General features: G+C 38.7%; 1 pseudogene; it reads left to right on the top strand.

The window, feature by feature from the left end:
* The first annotated feature begins 9317 nt into the window (after positions 1 to 9317).
* Positions 9318 to 11149, top strand: LOC114047148 (annotated as a pseudogene).
* The last annotated feature ends 10276 nt before the right edge of the window (positions 11150 to 21425 follow it).

Raw genomic sequence — 21425 nt, 5'->3', positions numbered from 1 at the left:
TGATTTCCTGAGAAATGGAAAAAATGTCTGCATGCTATGTTTAGTCAGTGGAAGTCCTCCTTTTTCCAAAGAAGATTGAATCAAGGTGGCTCTGTGCTATCCATTAACAGAAAATTGCTCTATCAATCTGGTCAACTTGAAATGTCAGAGGACACCCTATCCTAAAATCCATTTTTCTAGATTATGCTAAGGAGTAGGAGAGCTATTGTGACATTTTCTCAATTCCAAACAACTAGAAGGTAACTGGATGGCAACTGATAACCTACAAAATTGTAAAGATGGTTGAATTGGCAGGTCATTAACAGGATGGGAATTCTGAGCAAATAAATTCAAGTACAACATGAATCTAAGCCCTATTGAAGTCCATCAGATCCTTCTTGATCTTGGTTTGTACCCTCTATATATGTAACTTGGGCCAACTTTTGTTTTCAGTTTTACCTTTTACCTTTGACTCTTGTCTTAATGCTTTTGTAATAAATTATTGACCTTTGAGTCTGGTTACTCAACAAGCATTTCTTAAACATTTGCTATGTACCGAACACTATGCTAAGCAGTAGAAATACAAATACAAGCATAAAGGAGTCCATGTTCCCAAGGTATTTATATTCTAGTGGGGAAATACAACACATAAAAGGAAGTTGAAAAGGGTGGTGGGGGAGGTACTTTCACAGGAACATGGTAAAGAAAGTCCAGAGAGTCAGAAGTGGGGCCTGGTGAGGAATTGTGACATGGATGGCCTGGACATTTTCCTCTGAATGGAGGTTCTGGAAAGAACCAGTCATCAGTAAAAAAAAAAAAGGGGGGAAGGGCTGCAAGGGAAAAGTGTACTTCCAGTGTGAGAATTTCAGGAGTGGACTGAACTTCTAGGGTAAGAAGACTTCTGTGGCATGGTAGAGAAAATCCAGAGAATCAGGAATGAAACCTGAAGAGTATATTACTGATTACCTCCTTTGACCTTTCTCTTTTTGAGGGGTATTCAATTTTTAACTTTTTTATTATTTGTTTGAGTCTTATTAATTTACTTATTTTTAGTTTTCAACATTCACTTCCACAAGATTTTGAGTTCCAAATTTTCTCCCCAACTCATCCCTCTCCCACCCCAAGATGGCATGCATTCTGAATACCCCTTCCCCTAATCTGTCCTATCTTCTATCTCTCCCCCCTTCTCTTATCCCCTTCACCTTCAATTTTCCTACAGGGCAGGATAGATTTCTGTACCCCATTTCCTGTATTTCTTATTTCCCAGTTGCATGTGAAACAATTTTTTAACATATGTTTTTAAAACTTTGGGTTCCAAATTTTCTCCCTTCCTCTCTCTCCACCAACTCTCATTGAAAAGTCAAGCAACTCAATACAGGTTATACATGTACAGTCATGCAAAACATTTCCATGGTAGTCATGTTGTGAAAAACTAACTATATTTCCCTTTATCCTATCCTGACCCCATTTATTCCATTCTCTCTTTTGACCCTGTCCCTCCTCAGAAGTGTTTGCTTCTGACTACCCCTCCCCCAATCTGACCTCTCCTCTATCATCCCCCTGCTCTCTTGTCCCCTTCCCCCCCATTTTCCTATAGAGTAACATAGATTTCCATACCCAATTGAGTGAGTATAGTATTCCCTTCTTAAGCCAAAACCTATGAGAATAAGATTCACTCATTCCCTCTCACTTTCCCCCATTTCCCCTCCACTGTAAAAGCCTTTTCTTGTCTGTTTCATGTGAGATAGTTTACCCCATTCTACCTCTCTCTTTCTCCTTCTTTCAGTATAATCCTCTCACCCCTTAATTTTATTCTCCAGATATCACCCCTTCTTCTTCAACTCACCCTGTGCCCTCTATTTATCTATCTATGTATCTATCTATCTATCTATCTATCTACATACATATAATTTTTACCCTCCAACTACCCTAATACTGATAAAGGTCTCATGAGTTACAAATATCATCTTTTCATGCAGCAATGCAAGCAGTTCAACCTTAATAAGTCTCTTATGATTTCTCTTTCTTGTTTACCTCTTCATGTTTCACTTGAGTCTTGTATTTGAAAGTCAAATTTCTATTCAGCTCTGGTCTTTTCATCAAGAATGCTTGAAAGTTCACCATTTCACAGAATGACCATTTTTTTCCCCAGCAGAATTATACTCAGTTTTGCTGGGTAGGTGATTCTTGGTTGTACTCCTATCTCCTTTACCCTCCAGAATATTATATTCTATGCCCTCTGGTCCCTTAATGTAGAAGCTGCTGAATCTTGTGTTATCCTGATTGTGTTTCCACAGTACTTGAACTGTTTCTTTCCAGCTGCTTGCAATATTTTCTCCTTGACCTGGGAACTCTGGAATTTGGCTACAATATTCCTAGGAGTTTTCCTTTGGGGATCTGTTGCAGGAGGTGATAAGTGGATTCTTTCCATTTCTATTTTGCCCTCCGGTTCTAAAATATCAGGGCAGTTTTCTTTGACAATTTCTTGAAAGATGATGTCTAGGCTCTTTTTTTGATCGTGGCTTTCAGATAGTCTAATAATTTTTAAATTCTCTCTCCTGGATCTATTTTCCAGGTCAGTTGTTTTTCCAATGAGATATTTCACATTATTTTCTAATTTAGCATTCTTTTGGTTTTGTTTTACAGTGCCTTGATTTCTCAAATTGTCACTAGCTTCCAATTGCTCCATTCTAATTTTTAAGGAAATATTTTCTTCAGTAAGCTTTTGGACTTCCTTTTCCATTTGACCAGTTCTGCCTTCTAGGGTGTTATTGTCCTCATTGACTTTTTGGACTTCTTTTGCCATGTGGGTTAGGCTATTTTTAAAGAGTTATTTTCTTCAGTATTTTTTTGGGTCTCCTTTAGCAAGCTGTTGACTTGTTTTTCATGATTTTCTTGCATCACTCTCAGTTTTTCATCTACTTCTCTTACTTGCTTCTCAAAATCCCTTTTGAGCTCTTCCATGGCCTGGGACTGATTCATACTTTTATTGGAGGCTTTGGATGTAGGAGCTTTGACTTTGTCTTCTTCTGGTTGTATGTTTTGATCTTCTTTGTCACCAAAGAAAGATTCTATGGTGTGACTTTTTGTGCTCCTTTGTTTGTTCATGATCCCAGCCAATTACTTGAGTTTTAAACTCTTTGTTAAAGTAGCCGTCTGATTCCAGTGTGGAGAATGTACTGTCCCAAGCTTCAGGGGTTTTGTGCAGCTGTTTTCAGAGATACTTCTAGGGACTCGTAAATTTTCAGTTCTTCCAAGGCGGTATGATAAGGGGCGAGTTGTTTACTCCTTTCCTGGCCTGTGCTCTAGTCTATGAGTGACCACAAGCACTCTTTCTGCTTTCTTTTTTCTTCTGGTGGAGAAGATTCCCTCTCCAGGGACCCAGAAGTGTAAGCCAGATCAAAACCTGGGCAAAGCAAGAGAATCCTGCCACAGCACCAGCAAAGAGATCCCTGTAATTGCCCTCTGATCAGCCATTGGATTCCTCCTCAGTCTACGGGCCAAGAACTTCTCAAGCAGCCACCACCCCAGGGCTCCACTGAGACTGGGGCTGGGACTGAGCTTCTCTCTAACCATGGTCACAGACTTTTCCTACTGACCTTCTAAGCTTTCTTTGGCATTTGTGGGTTGAGAAGTCTAGCAACTGCCACAGCTGCCTGTGATTCAGTCCTCTGAGACCTGCTCCAGGTTTGCTGAGGTCTGGTCTTTGCCTGTGCACCCATGCTGATCTGTGTTCCTCTCCAAGCCCACTGCAATAGACCTTTCCAATCAACCTTGCTAGGTTGTCTTGGGCTGGAAATTTGTTTCACTCTGTCTTTTTGTGGGTTCTGCTGCTCTTTTTGCAGGTTTTTGGAGGGGTTTGGGGGAGAGCTTAAGCAAGTCACTGCTCTCCTTTGACCTTTCTAATAATAATAAGGGCCATCTTTGAGCAATTTAACCTGGCTTTCCTGAAGAATCTAGAATCTTGCCATTCCTAGAATCCCAACACTCACTAAACTGAAAGCCTCTTAACTGTCAATGTAAAAAAAAAAAATCAAGCCATTAATAGTCGTCATAGAAAGAGTACTGGCTTGACTTCCAGGGGTGGAGTCAAGATGGTGGAACAGAAAAAGCATAAAGCAACTGAGCTCTCCCAACATTCCCCTCCATACAGCCTTAAAATAAAGCTTCAAATTGAATTCTGAAGCTGAAGCAGCAATAGCAATAGTAGCAGTTTCAGGAGCTCTCAAGGTGGAGATGTTTAGAAGATTAGACACCTGGTCAGAAAGAGATTATAGGGGACCTCTGTGCTAGCACTGGGCAAATGACAGGGCATTATTAAGTAACTCCATTGCCTATCCCCACTTCTAGGTCACAGTTCCAGGACAGAGAGTAACACTTGCAGTCCCAAAGAAGCAGGATCCATAAGGAACAATATCATTTCCAATCCCAAAGAAGCAGGGGCCCCAAGGAACAGTATTGCATTTGGCTGCAAGGGTCTGGGGCTCTTCCTGAGTAAGGACCAGAGCTCAGAACAGGAAAACAATAACAACAGATTTCTCTTCCCCAGATCACCCACCTTGGAAGCACCAAAAATTTCCAAACCCCCAGAACTAGCTCTGAAATCAATAGTACAAAAAAGTCTGAAGCTTGAGACTGTCTCCTCCTCCCTCTATCCACTCTCTGCCCATTCTAGGAACATTTGGACTTTAATATAAAGTCCCAAGTAAAGAAATAGACTAGAAAAATGAGCAAACAACAAAAAAAAGAACCTGACCACAAAAATCTACAATGGTGACATGGTAGATTATGGAAGATCAAGATGGATCATGCATCATGGATCAAGATACAAACTCAGCAGATGATGTCAAAACAGCTATAAGCAAAACCTCAAAGAAAAAAAACTATTAATTGGAACAAGCCCAACAAGAATTCCTCAAAGAGCTTAAAAATGATTTTCAAAATCAAATAAGAGAGGTAGAGGAAAAATCAGGAAAAGAAATAAGAGCAATGCAATAAAATTATGAAAAGACATAACAGCTTGGTGAAAGAGGCACAAACAATGCTGAAGAAAATAACACCTTAAAAATAGAATGGGATAAATGGAAAAAGTAGTACAATTAGAGAAAATAATTCCTTTGAAATTAGAATTCGGCAAGTGGAAACTAATGACTCCATGAGAAACCAAAAAACAATAAAACAAAGTCAAAAGAATGAAAAAAAATAGAAGAAAAATATGAAATATCCCATCATAAAAACAAATAACCTGGAAAGCATTTTGAGGAGAGGTAATTTAAGAATTATTGGACTGCCTGAAAGTTAAGATTTAAGAAACCCAAACACCGTATTTCAAGACACCATAATGAAAACTACCTAGATATCCTAGAATCAGGGGTAAAATAGAAATTGAAGGAATCCATTGATAACCACCTAAAAGCGATCCCAAAATGAAAACTGCCAGCCAGAGCTCCCAAGTTAAAAATAAAACAATTCAAGAAGCCAGAAAGAAACCATTCAAATATTGTGGAGTCATAGTCAGGATCAAACAAAACTTAGCAGCGATCATGTTAAAGCAGTGGAGAGCTTTGAAGATGATTTTCCAGAAGGAAAATCAGCTAGGATTACTACCAAGAATGATCTATTCAGTAAAACTAAGTATAATCCTTCAGAGGGAAAAATAGACATTTAATGAAATATAAGAGTTTGAAGGATTCCTGATGAAAAGACCAGAGCTGAATAGAAAATTTGACTTTCAAATACAAGACTCAATAGAGGTATAAAAAGGTAAACATGAAAGAGAAATCATAAGAGACTCAATAAGGTTAAAGTGTTTACATTCCTGTATGAGAAGATGATACATGTAATTCCTAAGAACTATATCATTATTAGGGCATTTAGAAGGACTTTACTTAGAGGAAATGGGAGTGCATTGATTATGTTGGGATAACCTCAAAAAATGGATAAAGTGAGAAAGAGGGATATACTGAAAGAAGGGAAAGGAATAATGGGGAAAATTATCTCACATAAAAGAAGTATGTAAGGAAGAGTTTTATAATAGGAAAATGGTGGGCGATGAGGTTGGGTAATACTTGAACCCTACTTTCATCTGAATTGGTTCAGAGTGAAGAACATATGCTACCATATGCTACAATAGACAGATAGATGGACAGAAAAATATAAACACACATACACAAACACACACACCCACACCCATATATATGTGTGTGTGTGTGTATATACATATACATATATATGTATGTATGTATATATATGTGTGTGTATGTGTATATATATATATATATATATAGTGTGTGTGCACATATACACAAGTGAGTAAAGAAATCTATCTTACCCAACAGGGAAGTAGGAGGGGAAGGAGAAAAGAGAAATAGGGGTAATAAAAGGAGGAGGGCACATTAAGGGTGGCAGACATTTTTTTCCACAACATGGCTAAAATGGAAATATGTTTTGCATGACTTCACATGTATAAATGATATATTGCTTAACTTCTCAATGGATGGGGTGGAATGGGAGGGAAGGAGAGAATTTGGAATTCAGTTTTAAAAAAATTTTAAATAAATAAAAATTTTAGAAATAGAAAAATAGATGGCATGAATAATTTTGTCAAATTGTCAAAGAACATAGACTTGCGCAAATGGCATATAGGCTATTTTGATGATGGAGAAGGAAAAGAGCCTTGTCTAGACTTAGCATGAGTTGCTGCTTGGGAGTGGCAGCTTAGTAAGATGTCATAATGGGGAACACCAGGGAACCAGAGAAAGAAGAACAGGAATAGTGATGGTCTAGAAAGTAAAGAAGAAATAAAATTTGTTACTTTGCCATTGTGCTCAGGGCCAACTCTGTTGTTTTGTGTACAACTGGAATAATTTGTCTCTGGTAGCATAAATGTTAGCTAACATATTACACAGGAAATTGAAAAGAGAATAAACACATCCTCTTGATGAATATATTTCTCTATTATTTTGTCTTTTCTACTACATATTCCCTTTAAAAAGTAGTGCTGCTTTGTTTTTCAACACAAGTAAAAATAAGATATTTAGGTTCTAGATTTTCACTATATTTTTTTAATCATCTCATGTGTGTTGAGGTTGTAGGGGAGAGAGAAGAGAGCCTGAGAGGTGAAGAGTAGCTGATTACTTAGTAATCTAACAATGACTGTCTTTTTCAGTCAATTCTTATTTTATGGGAAAATTGTAGCTCTAATTAAAACATGAACAGAGTGTTTTAAAGACTTTTCTTTGACCTCTTTAGCTTTTGGAATTTTTATGGAGGCCAGATTGCAAATGGGGTCTTGGAGTGGTTCTATATCCTTGTAAAGAATTTTAACAATAGTTCATTTAATCTGCCCTCTACTGAAACATCATGCTCATCTGAGTCATTCATGGTGCAGTACTGAACCAAATTTTATTTCTAACCCCGTCTATAGGAAGAACAAAAGATGTGCTAAGAGGAACCTTAGTGGGATTATTCCCTTTAGCAACTCACAGTCATACACCAGGTTAAGAGAGAAGTGCATAAAATTAATTACCAATGATCCCAGAGACCATTAGATCATTAAGTTCATCTCCCCTTCCCAATGCAATTCCCCTTCTGACTCCATTTCAGATTTTCCAGACTTTTGTCATCCTGCCTCATCTGCAGTCCACTTTGAAATTTCCTTCAGTTTCCAAGGCCCCTTCAGTCTGGAATATCCGTCTTCCTCTGTGGCCTTTTTACTTTGGAACATCCCTTACCATGCCTACCTTCTCTTATGGATAAATTCCTCTGAGGGCCTCTGTTTTGGGGAGAGGACCAGGCTAGACAAACTGCATTTTCCTCCTGACTCTACTACTACCTTTCTGTACTCCCTTGACACCATGCCTCAATATGGAGAATTTCTCTGCTCCTTCCCCACTGCTTTTCACATTTTGTGTGTTGTCTCCACCTATCAACATGTAAGCTCCCTGAGAGAAGGGATTGTCTTTCTTTTTGCTTCTATTTCTATCCTCAGAGTTTAGCACAGTGAATGGCATATAGTAAATTCCATTAAGGCACTGCTTTAATTGTTAGAAATGATTTCTGTTGAGCTAAAGTCTTCTTCTATGTATTGGTATTAGTTCTGGCCTTGGAAGTTACATAAAAATAAGCCTACTCTTTTAAAATTATTTATTTATTCATTTATTTGTAACATTTTTTTAAATTTTGAGTTCTGAGTTCTCTCCTTACCTCCAGCCTCTGCCCCACACATTGAGAAGGCAAGCAATATAAATTTTACATATGAAGTCATGCAAAACATATTTCCATATTAGTTATGTTGTAAAAAAAAAAGCAAGAAAAATAAAGTGAAAAAATTATGCTTCAATTTGCACTCAGAGTTCATCACTTCTGTCTCTGGAGGCAGATAGCATTTTTCATCATGAGTCCCTTGGAGTTGTGGTAGATCATTGTGTTGCTCAGAGTAGCTGAGTCTTCCACAGTTGATCATTGTTACAATATTGCTATTACTGAGTACAATGTCCTCTTGGTTCTGCTCATTCATTTTGTATTAATTCATATAAGACTTCCCAGATTTTTTCTAAAACCATCTCCCTCATCATTTCTGATAGTACAATAATATCCCATCACAATCATATACCATGACTTGTTCAGCTATTGCCCAACTGATGGGCAAGGGATGTCCTTTTCAGAGTGTAGTCTGTAGCCTGACACAATGTACCAGATGTGGTCTGATTAACAGTTTAGAGTGGAATGACACTTTCTTTTGATGTGAACATCATTCTTTTGTTTTTGTTTTTGGTGAGGCAATTGGGGTTAAGTGACTTGCCCAGAGTCACACAGTTAGTAAGTGTTATGTGTCTGAGGCTGGATTTGACCTCACGTCCTCCTGACTTCAGGGCTGGTGTTCTATCCACTGTGCAACCTAGCTGCCCTATAACATATTTTTTTTGGCGGGGGGGGTGAGGCAATTGGGGTTAAGTGATTTGCCCAGGGTCACACAGCTAGTAAGTATCAAGTGTCTGAGGCCAGATTTGAACTTGGGTCCCCCTGACTCCAAGGCTAGAGCTCTACCCACTGCGCCACCTAGCTGTCACTGAACACCATTTTTCCATTAACAAAATCTAAAGTTAGATTACTCTGTTCAGCAGCTAAGTTACAGTACTGGTTTTTATTTGGCTTAAGCCATTTAAACCCCCAGATCATATATATACATATACATACATACATACATACATACATATATATATATATATATGAATTACTTTTAATCAGACCATCATCACTCATTTATACTTAAATAATTGGTTGCTTAAAAAATCTAAATTCAGAACTTTATCCTTGTTAAAGTTCATATCCTCCACTAAGGTCCTCCACAGGTGTTTCATCAATGTGATGTCCTAGTCAACGTAAAAACTCCTTCCTTCCTCCCGTCAGGCCCCACTGCCACAGCTGCGATTCTCAGAGTGCTCCTGCCTCCTGGATGCACTGCTATGAACACGCACAGCTTCACTGTCTCGCAGCCCCTCCATTACCATGGTGGGAGTTGAGTGCAGTCTGCCATCAGAGCCCGCACCAAGGGCACTGAAGAGGCCTACGAGCTGGCCACGGGCAGAATAAAGCCACTTTCCTTTGTTTTGAAGTGAAGGAAGTAGATTTGGCAGTTCAGAGTGCAAAAGTTGCTTTTAAAATATGGAGAAAAAAAATTAGGCATGGAGCATACCCAGAGAACTTCTAGAAGCTGCTGGGATAATTAGAGACCATCAACAATGGGAAATCTATTTTTTTTTTGCTTCTTTGGTGAGGCAGTTGGGGTTAAGTGACTTGCCCAGGGTCACACAGCTAGTAAGTGTTAAGTGTCTGAGGCTGGATTTGAACTCAGGTCCTCATGACTTCAAGGCCAGAGCTCTATTCACTGCGACACCTAGCTGCCCCTGGAAAATCTATTTTTGAGGCCCGATTAGATATTGATACTTCTTGGGAGTGCTTAGAGTATTATGCAGGCTTGGCTGGTTCCATGGCAGTTGAGCATGTCCAGCTGCATGGTGAGTTACTTGGATACACCAGACAGGAACCTGTTGGGGTATGTGTTGGAATTAGAGCATGGAACTGCCCTTTCCATATTGCTTGTTGTAAGTCCACACACCAACTTTGGCTTGTAGTAACACCATGATCTTTAAGCCTTCTTCCTTCACCCCCAAGTAAGTTGCTGTTGGCTGAAATCTGTGCTGATGCTGGGGTACCTCCTGGGCTCTTCGAAGTGGTCCAAGATGAGGCTGCCACTGCCTAGTTTCTATGTCAGCATCATGATGTGGCCAAAGTTTCTTTCACTGGGAGTATGCCCATAGGCAAAATCATGGAGATGTGCACTAAGGTGACCCAGGAGCGTGGAGGTAAATCTCCCCTTATCATCTTCTCAAAGTGTGATTTAGAGAATACTGTGAAGGGAGCAATAATGGTCGATTTCCTCACTCAAAGCAAGGTTCGGTGTAATGGCACTAGTATTCTGGGTAAATTCACAGATGTTTGTTTGTAAAACAAATCGAAAAGATGAGGAATGGGGACCCCATTCTGGAAGGCACAAAAATGGGCCCCCTCATGTGTCCTTATGTTCATTGAACAGGCAAAGAACTAGGGTGCTTAAGGGCTGTGTGGTGGAGACTTGTATGTTCCAGAAGATCCCAGACTAAAGGATGGATACCGCATGAAATTTTGCTTACTAAGAAATTGCAAATATGACATGACCTGTGTAAGGAAGAGATCTTTGGACCAATTATGTTCATTTTGCCCTTTGATACAGGTCTTTGGGAGACTTGCACCTTTGGACTTGCAGCTGATGCCTTCACAAGGGATATCCAGCAGGCTCACCAAATGGTGGCCCAGCTTCAAGCTAGAGGGTGCTACATTAACAATTACACTGTTAGCCCAATGGAATTGCCTTTTGGTGGCTATAAGACATCAGGATTTGGCAGAGAGAATGTCTGTGTGACAATTGAGGACATTCACAGCTAAAGACTATATGTGTCAATATGGGTGATGTGGAGTCTGTATTCCGATGAGCTGAAGCAAAGATCTGTGAAAACAGCACCACATGGTGGGGTCACAAGATGAACATTTTGACACTGAGCATAACTGAACACTAATTGGAAACCAGTCCTGTTCAGCCTTTGGAATTATGGTCCTTCAGGAGGAGAGAATTGAGTGACACTGTTTTCTCAGTCCAGGTTCCCTGTTAAAAAAAAAAAAAACATCGCGTAACATTTTCTACTGATAAAACAAAAGAACTATGATTTTTCTCCAATGTGAATTTCTACAAAACCCTAAAGTGCCAACTCTTTGTTCTCTCTAGGAGAGTAGGAATGCCTAAGACTTCAAGGGATTAGATCCATCAGTGGTATTTGTTGCTTCTGTGTATCCTGTTTTAAAGTTACTAAAGTAATAGTATTGCTTAATGCTTATTTTTATTAAATATACCAGTCTCATTCTGTTGTTGGAGACAGCTTGGTAAAAAGTAGATAGTCATCTCTCCTGCTAAATACAATTATTAAACTATAGTATCAAACAGAATTTTAGCACTAGTCATATTAAAGACTGTGCTTATTTTCAGACTTATGGAAGTCTCTTTGAAAGCTTTTGTATGTTAATGTAGGGGTGAACCATTCAGATTAAGGTGAAGCAAATAAATCACAGTGGAATCCCATTATACGAATATCTAGCTTATCTGAATTTAAATATATATGGAGAGAGAGAGAGAGAGAGAGAAGAAGAAGAAGGAGGAAGAGGAGGAGGAGGAGAAGGAGGAGGAAGGGGAGGGGAGGAGAGGGTAGGAGAGAAAGAGAGAGAGAGAGAGAGAGAGAGAGAGAGAGAGAGAGAGAGAGAGAGAGGGGGGGGAGAGGGAGGGAGGGGAAGGGAGAGAGAGCAAGAAATAACAATTTTATTAGCTCAGGACCTCAATGAACATATTCCTTGGAAGAGAGTGAAATGGGAGCCATGAATTTGCTGTTTTCTGTCTCAGTTCCCATATTCCTCCTAGTTGATTCTACAATCACATCTTCCCTGCCCAGTGTGATTCTAGAAACTCCTCTTCACTAGACATGCAAACACTCTGTTCCTTCTGCTTAGGCTGACTGAGCTAATGAATCAGATGGCTCTATTTGGCTTTCCTGACTATCCTGGCCTCTGTTGAGTTTTCTTTGTTTCCTTTTGTAATGGTGATGTAGGAAGAAGAAATATATGGTGGAGTGATCACTGTCTAACAGAATCCCACTTCTATGTGAAGCCTGTTGAAGATTATTTTTTCCAAATCATTAATTTTGCTGTTTTTGTTTTTGTGCTGTTTGTGTGAAAGACACAGTCCAACTTCTGTCATGATCAGTGATGACCATGACTGGTCATCATGAAAAATAAAATTTACAAGCAGATCTGAGATAAAAACAAAACCTACTTCCTTGCCTTGAAGGTCACAACCTGTCTGTGACTGTCCATTCTCCTATCTCTCATAAATACAAAACAGGAGTGGAAGCAATATCCCAACCCCTAATTAAGCTACTTTTGTTTTATTTTTTGTTAAAATGCAGTGAAAGTATCCTTAAGACTTATCAACAGAAGGAACTAAAGACTGGGGCTATTGATATCAGTTCTGAGCTGCCTGAGAACAAAATAACTATGAGTAACTCTAGGTACTATCTGACGCTTGACTGGTGGACCAAATGAGCAGTTTAGGCAGAGGACCTTCACTTTGCTGAATGAGGTTGGTGGTTTTAGAAAATCTGAAATAAAAATCTACTACAGGAGTGTGTGATGGAAAGCGGGCACGCCGCGGCCTAGTACACCACGTGTGCACCGGTACAGAAGTAGAGTCAACTTTTAAATGGTTAGTAAAATCCATACTCCTCCCGTTTGAGCTGGGATTGGACCACCTTATTTGGGTTACACTCTTCCTGAACTGCCCATCCCATGTTACTCCTTGTCTTGTTAATTCCTCTCAGTCACGCATTCCATGTTAAAAAATGGTGGCTATCTCCGCTTTCAGGGTGTGTCAGTTAATATTCAATAAGCTTATTAAGGAAGCACAGTAGAGAAAAGCCTTTGCCTGGTCCTTGACTCCGACCTGTTGCAACCAGTTTAGCCTCTAGGGCTCTGTCTTAAGGAAGTAGTGGTTTTGCCGACTGTTTGGGGCACTTTCTGATTGGTTGAGGGACTATCCACAAGGTCTCGGAAGTCCTCCTCAGAATTCCTGTATTCTGCTGTGAAAGTCTAACTTCTAAAACTTTCCCACAGTGGTGTCTTCAATGAATTTCCTTGTTCAATATACTTCTAGTAAATCTTTGGTTAACCGTTGAACACAAGTATCTCTTTTCATTCCAATATCAAAGAAAAAGTACCACAGAATTTGCCCAAGGAAGGCTCAGCCCAGAAAAATACAGAATATCCACCTAATATTCTGGGAAACATTTTGTGTTCTCTTAGTATCACATGGATACCAAAGGGACGTGAAGGCTGGTTTTACATTTTTCTGATGATATTCTTTATATTTCTTTTCTTAAATAATTTCTCATTTGCCATGTTACAATTTGCTCATATCCATCACTCCCCTTCCCCTCTCCATTGCATTTTGATCATTCTTCAACTTCAATTCTTCCTAAAGTGAAAATGGGCCCTGATAAAATGATGGGTCCTTGAAGTGCCCACATATAATATATAAAGGAGACTGATGTGAATAGAGGATAAGTGTCCCCTACATTTAATATTGATAAAGATGATGGGTGTGGCTAATAGCAGTCCCCCAGCCTGTAAAATCCTTACCCATTGGTAAAGAGTTCAAAAAAGACACTTGCATAATATAATGGTAAATTTAATCCTCTGTCTTGGGTCCTGTTTAGCTGACAAAATTTATTCTGCTATGGCTAGGGCTTTATTCAATTTGGCTTATTAATCTTTCTCTATTTATACTCTTTCCTGTAAATCATCTTTGAGCTGGCTAAGGAATATCTCAGAGTGTTAACAAGCATATTGTGAGAGCAGAGAGTGAAAGGCATTTATTTGTCACCAACCCATGCCTTGCTAAGACTATATCTAAATATGTCTTCCACTTTCACCAGAAATCCCATTCCCCCAAATCCCTGTCTGTGTGACTAATATTAAACACACATGTGTGCATGCACACATACACACACAGAGCTACTACTTATTTAAAAAAATGTATATAACAAAGAGATAAATGGTAATGACAAAAAGAACTGAAAGACTAAAGGGAAGAGGGGACACAGTCTGTGAATATATACAATCAGCACTTAGAATTTTGGTGAGGCAGGTGTTGAATCAGTGCATCAAATGTTTTAAAGTCTTTTTTTCAAGAGGAGATGACTGGGGGAGGGAACCTCTGGAGGTGTGGGGCAGTTAAATGTAGCTGTTTCCTTTCCTCAACTTGAAGTCATGGGAGTCATGTTTCTGAGGGGGGACCTGGACATCTCACCAATATGGTCTTATGAACATAGCACAGCACAAAATTTGTTACCATGTCTTTCATGTGGGAGAAGCTAGAAGACAGAAATTGAGGATCACAAAATGCCTGGCAAAAATGACCCAAGATGGAAAAAGACTCAACTCTGAACCCCTGACCCAGCTTCTTTCCTTCTAGGGTCTTTCTCCCAGAAATGTCATCAAAGAAATTCCACAATCCCCACTTCCACAAAATCCACATATCACTAGATTCTGGTGTAGTATCTCTCTCATTTTCGTCATGATGAATAAAATCACGTAAGTTTTGTCATTTAGTTAACTTCAGCCTCCCAGAATTTTAATGCTGATTCTGGAATCCAGTCAATTAGCTATGTCTTTATGTCTTCTGAAAATCTGAGAAGCTTTATGTCTTTTGAAAATTTGAGAAGCATCCTTTTTATTTCTTTATCAAATATTCTATAAGAAATGATTCTTTGGACAATGGAGGGCCTACATACCCTCTATGAATATGCTACTCAAGTAAATGTGTACTTGACAGTGCACTTAACAACCAGAGGGTACAGTGGATAGTGTTAGACTCTTACTAGTCGTGTAACTCTGGATAAGTCAGATATAGTCTATAACAAAATGGAAACAACAACAGCAATAGAAATTGAAAACGGTGTAATTTAGACCAACCTTGGTCCAAAAGAAGAAATATTAGAACATACTTCCTTCCCTTTTTGACTGAGGTGAAGGACAATGGAGTTGGGACACAACAGATAATGCTGGATTGAATTAACCAGATGGATAATTTTGCTTAACTACTTTTTTAAATTGTTTTCTTTTTCTTTGTTTTAAACATGGATCTCTGGATGGATGGGTGGGCAGGAGGGGTGGAATTATATTAGGAAATTAAAGGAATAGGGACCGGGCCTGTCATTTCATTCATATAGGGAATTCCCAGGTGAGGAAATTCTCTCTACTACAACAGGTTACCACCTTTCATGCAACTTAATGAGTTGCCTAGAGCACTGAAACCTTAAATGATTTGTCCAAAGTCACACAGCATGTTAATTATAGATGAGACTTAAATTCAGGTCTTCTTAGTTCTGAGGCCATGATATCTCTCACTGTAAGATGAAGGTGACATAGAAACAGTCAACATTGGAATTTGAAAAGAAAAATATTAATGAATGATATAATGTGAATTTTTATTAAAAATCCTACTGATTTTTCACAATAACCATTAGAAGAGCTATTTTTGTAGTGATTGAACAATTCTGGGAACTGGTAGTCACTCTTTCTGAATTAATGTTCAAGTAAATATATATCAAACAACTACTATATGTAAGGCAGGATGATCCTAATGCAATCAGAAGGCATTCCTACTGTTCCTAAACAATTCTCCTTCTAAGCATAAAAATGTATTTCTCAGAATTCATCAGTCCCTCAATGAAAACAAGCCTTTCAGGAACACTGGAAGTAAAAATTCCCCAAAACATTTTTGGGTGTTGATGTATGATAGCCTAAAGAAGATGCCCAGGTTCACTTGGACTTAAAAAAAAAACCCACAGAATTTTGAAGCAAAACAAAAGGGATCAGTGAAACAGTTTTGTATAGCACAAAATCCAGCACTTGACCCGTCAAAAAACTTGCTAAATGTGGGAAAACCAGTTCAATGTGTTTCATCTAGTCAGGGTAAAATTTTTGAGTCAGCCTGATGTAAGTAGAAGCACAAATGTATAACTAGTAAAACACAAAAAGAAACCATGTCAAAATTAATTTTATTCCAAATAATTTGAGCACAACTGTAGAAATGTCAGTTATTATCATTGTTACTGACAATAATGATAAAAAAGATGATTACTATAAAATTTAATAATCTCCAGGCTATTTGCCTGTTAGATAATGAGTTACCTAATTCACAGGAATCTTTGGTGGAATATGTGGGTGAGATAAATTTGACCAAGGGGTTAGTCCTTCTTCCCTCCAGGACTTTACCACTTTGTTCTGCTATTCCAAGTTTCCAGGGTAGATCAGCAGTGTGGATGTGGCCCCCTGTGTTTCCTTCCCTCTTAAATTCTATTTTGTAACAAGAAAATGATAAATGTTGGAGAAGATGTGCGAAAATTGGAACACTAATGCATTGTTGGTGAAGTTGTGAAATGATCCAACCATTTTGGAGAGCAATTTGGAACTATACCCAAAGGGCTATTAAAATGTGCGTACCCTTTGACCCAGCAATAGCATTTCTAAGGCTATATCCCAAAGAGATCGTACAAGTGGGAAAAGGACCCACATGTACAAAAATGTTTATAGCAGCTTTTTTTGATGTAGCAAAGAATTGGAAATTGAGAGGATGCCCATCAATTGGGGAATGACTGAACAAGTTGTGGTATATGAATGTAATGGAATACTATTGTGCTATAAGAAATGATGAACACACTGACTTCAGAAAAACCTGGAAAGACTTGAATGGTCTCATGCTAAGTGAAGTGAGCAGAACCAAGAGAAAGTTGTACACAATAAGAGCCACGTTGTGCGATGATATTGATAAACTTAACCCTTCCTGGAAATACAAGGATCTAAGACATCTCCAAAGGCCTTTTGATTGAAAATGCTATCCACATCCAAAGAAAGAACTATGGAGTTTGAATGCAGATCGAAGCATACTATTTTTTTTTCTTCTGTTGAGTTTTGTTTCCTCTTTCTGGTGGTTCCTCCTATTGGTTCTAATTCTTACTTACATCACTAATGTGAAAATATATTTAATAGGAATGTATATATAAAGCCTATATCAGATTGTATGCTGTCTTGAGGAGGATGGTGGGGAGGGAGGGGGAGAAAAATTTCCAGCTCAAAAGCATATGGAAGTGATTGTTGATAAATCAAAATAAATTAATTTTTAAAAATCCTATTTTGTAAATGAAGGAACAATTTTAGGAGGAACCTGGAGTTTTCAGTTATGGACCTGGGTACTTGCCCAACTCTCTTCCCCCATCCTTATCCCACTTCCTAGAATCTCCTCTCCCCCAAATTCCAGACTCCAAGACTGTTCCAAATAAGCTGCATATATGTAGTCACACACAACCAACCAAGTTAGCCAAGCTCCTCTACTAGCAACATTTCACTTTACCCATGTCTTTGAGCCAGATAGGATTCCTGCAACCCAGGAATAAATTTTTCCACTTCATTCCAGTGCCATTTCACTTTGCAAACTGGTAGTGTTCTTTTGAGGATGTGTACTGAAAGGGCATATTTTAAACACAGAAAAAAATGAATGTATAACAGCGCCTTTATAATTGGTGATTGAGCCAAGATTTGAGGCTTCTTCTAAGAGTTCTTTTGTGTAGAGCAAGGGAATTGCCGCGATCTCTATTTTTCCCTTAGAATGCACAATCCCATTATATAGTTCCCATTTGGAATGATTATCCTGCAAACAATGATGTTAGATATTAGTCAAAATGGAAAGTCCTAGCCAATAGGCCATAAAGTAATCTTTCCCCTTCATTTCACATCTTCCAACTTAGTGCATTTTCCTCCGCTTCATTACAAAAAAGGGGGGGGAAGGGTGTTCCTTTTATCCCTAAGGTGTACTGTGTTTAGAGCTATTTACATAATATCAGGAACTAAGCATCCCTATTTACAAGGCTATAAAGAGGAGCAAATCAATTATATTCAATTGAAGAACCTTACTAGGAAGATGCTAAAATTTAAAAAGGGGTCTCAGAGGCCAAAAGGACAACGTAAAGAGACTGTGAGACTGATAAGCTAATGCCAAGAAGAGAGTAAAAGAGACCCAGGAGGAATATTGATCAGCTACAGGTACACTTACATATATAAAAACTGAGAAATATAATACCTCAGGTGTTCTTTTTGATTGATAGGGAAATCCTATTGGGCCTTAGCACAAAGCCCTATTTTCCTGGGAGCCCAACATTCAAAGAATCTGATTGTTCATCAGATCTGTGTTCACAGTCTTTGTCCAATATTAACCCTTTCAAGGAAGGCAATTATACATCCTCCCTATCACCACCACCCTTTTTGGGAGTGAGGTAGGTGGGGAGGAAGTAAGGGAGAAAGAACAATACCATTGACCGAAATTGAGGATTTTAATTCAGCCTGTCATTGTGAACATGGTTTGAGGCAATCCAGATTCACTCAGGGCTCAAATTGAAATAATGTACAGCTCTGCTTGTCAACATCGCTTATCAAGGACTCACTGCCTCTATTGGAGCCATTGCCAATCACAGCATTATCACAGCCACAATCTTCTGGAGACAGATTCCCTGAGGTGGAGACTGTCAGTTCAGATTGGAGACAGCTTAGGCCTTTCTTGTGTGCTCAGGCAACATTCAGTAGATAGCTGAGGACGAGTCATGAAGGAGATGCTAGTGAATTCATACATCATCCTGTCACTTCAGACACTTGCATCATTTGGATCCTCCCAGGAATTCATAGCAAATATTGACTGCCCTGATGAAAGAATACAAATACAGCTTTCACATACATTAACATGCTCATCTTTGCAGTATTCCTGAGAGGAAGGTAGGGCCAGTATTATTGTGTCCATTTTACAAATGAGAAGACATGCTCAAAGTGAAATAGAGAGACTATTCAAACACAGGTCTTGGGCTCATAGAATGGAGCATTAGAGGGGATTTAGTCCAATCTCCATATTTTATAGATGAAGGGTATTGTGGTACAAAGTGGTTATAAGTGGCTTGTCACATAGATAATAGAGAACTTAATAAGCACTTACTCAGTGCCAAGCACTGCGTCATATGTTAGGGATAGAAATATAAGCAAACAAGACACTCTGTACTCTCAAGGAATTTACATTCTAATGAAGAAAGAAAAAACATAGAAGAGAGCTGGGAAAGAGAAGAGAAGATAGAGATGGCTAGGAAGTGGCAATTAGGCCCGGTTCTAGGCAACAGAAAATGAAAGCTCACCTACAGGAGTGAGATGGACCCAAGACTAGAGTCTGAGACTGGAGAGTTGGGGACTAATGGCCTTCTTTTCTTCTCTCCCTATATTATTTCACTTGGTGATCCCACCAGCTCTCATGGATTTAATTACCATCTCTATGGTGATGATTCTTAAATCTCCCTATCCTCTGACCTCCAGTCTCTTTTTAGACATCTCACACTAGATACCTAGTAGATGTCTTAAATTTAACACGTCCCAAACTGAATTCATTCTTTCCCCTTAAACACTACTCTCCAACCCCTCCTCCTAACTTCCTTTTTCACTCTACTCCCCACTATTTACTCTTTGATCCAGTACCACTAGCCACCTGGCTGTTCCACACAAGACATTCTATCTCTCAACTCCCAGTATTTTTTCTAGCTGTCCTCCATGTCTGGATTGTTGTCTCTCTTCATTTCTGCCTACTGGCTTCCCTGGCTTCCTTCACGTCCTAAACAAAATCACAGTATTCCCAATCCCTCTTAATTCTAGTGCCTTCTTTTTCTTATTCATTTCCTATCTATCCTACAGAATATTGCTGGTATATATTTGTTTGCTTCTTGTTTCACCCATTAGATTGTGAGCTTCTTGAAGGCAGTGAATGCGTTTTGCTTCTTTTTGAGTCCCCAACACTTAGCACAATGCCTGGCACATAGTAGATGCTTAATAAATGTTTATTAACTTACTGAGATGAAGATAATGGCCTGATTACAAGCAGCATGGTGAAGATATGGCCAAGAAGAAAGTCCCAAACAGAGATTTCACTATACAGGTAGTGAGTGGAGGAACAAAGATTTTAACTAAGGTGACAACTCTAAATCTGAGATTTTTTACCTACACCACACTACCTTCTGATTCTAAATCCTGTGTTCTTCCCTCTGCATTGCCATGATCATATCTAATTGCAGGTTGACAAGATGTTTCCTTTCCCTGCCCTCCTCTACCCTACTCCCTTGAAAAGTAAGAGAGGGGACAAAAACAATCAAAAACCACAGGTTGCCACTAAGTAACAATTATGGTAATAATAACAACAATATAAATAATAATAATTGGCATTTATATAGTACTTTAAGGTTTGAAAAGTGCTTAACAAATATTATTTCATTTTATTTTTACAATGACCCTGGAAAGTATATGCTATTATTATCCCCATGTTACAGATGAGAAAACTAAGGTAGCCAGAGGTTAAATAACTGGTCCAGCACAACTACTAGAAAGCATCTATTAGTAAGGTCATCTTCACTCCAGGCCCAATGCTATTTATTATGCAATCTAGCTGCCTCAGATTGTTTAATAACCCTAGTGTTCATGCTTACTTTTATTTTTGCTGATAATTCCATAAACATATGGGGCTTTCTCACCCTGGATTAAAAACTGGTCTAGAGTTTGTTTACTCTTAATATTGAGGAAAATCAGGGGTAGATGTGGGTGAAGAGAGAGTAGACATCCACTAACAGGCACTCTATAGTCCAGAAAGAACTGACTTGACAGAAACTCATGTTTCTTGTGGCTATGTCACAGGAAGTTAAAATGCCCTTAATCTATCATAAATAAATAGAGAGATGGAGACATCTATCTCTATTTCTCTCTTTCTCTCTCTCTGTCTCTCTCAACATATCTATATCAATATAAAGACAGAGATATTTATCTCTACCTCTATATTGATTTCATAGTATAGAGATAGAGTTGTTGTTTAGTCATTTCAGTCATCCAACACTCTGTGATCTCATTTGGTGTTTTCTTGGCAAAGATATTGGGGTGGTTTGCCATTTCCTTCTCCAGCTCATTTTACCGATGATGAAACTGAGGCAAACAGGATTAAGTGACTTGCCTAAGGTCATACAGCTAGTAAGTGACTGAGACTGGATTTGAACTCAGGAAGATGACTTCAGGCCCAGTACTCTATCTGCTTTGCCACCTAGCTGTCCCCATAGAAATAGAGAAATAAAAAGATATCTATCTCCACCTATACTCACATAGATCCAGATAGATAAATGGGTATAGACAGATAGATAGATAGATAGATAGATAGATAGATAGATAGATAGATAGATAGA

Source organism: Vombatus ursinus, unplaced genomic scaffold (assembly GCF_900497805.2).
Source record: "Vombatus ursinus unplaced genomic scaffold, bare-nosed wombat genome assembly UNPS02001419.1, whole genome shotgun sequence".
In the NCBI taxonomy this organism is placed as follows: Eukaryota; Metazoa; Chordata; class Mammalia; order Diprotodontia; family Vombatidae; genus Vombatus; species Vombatus ursinus.
The sequence above is the reverse complement of the archived record's forward strand: the minus strand, read 5'-3'. Positions and strand labels throughout refer to the sequence as shown.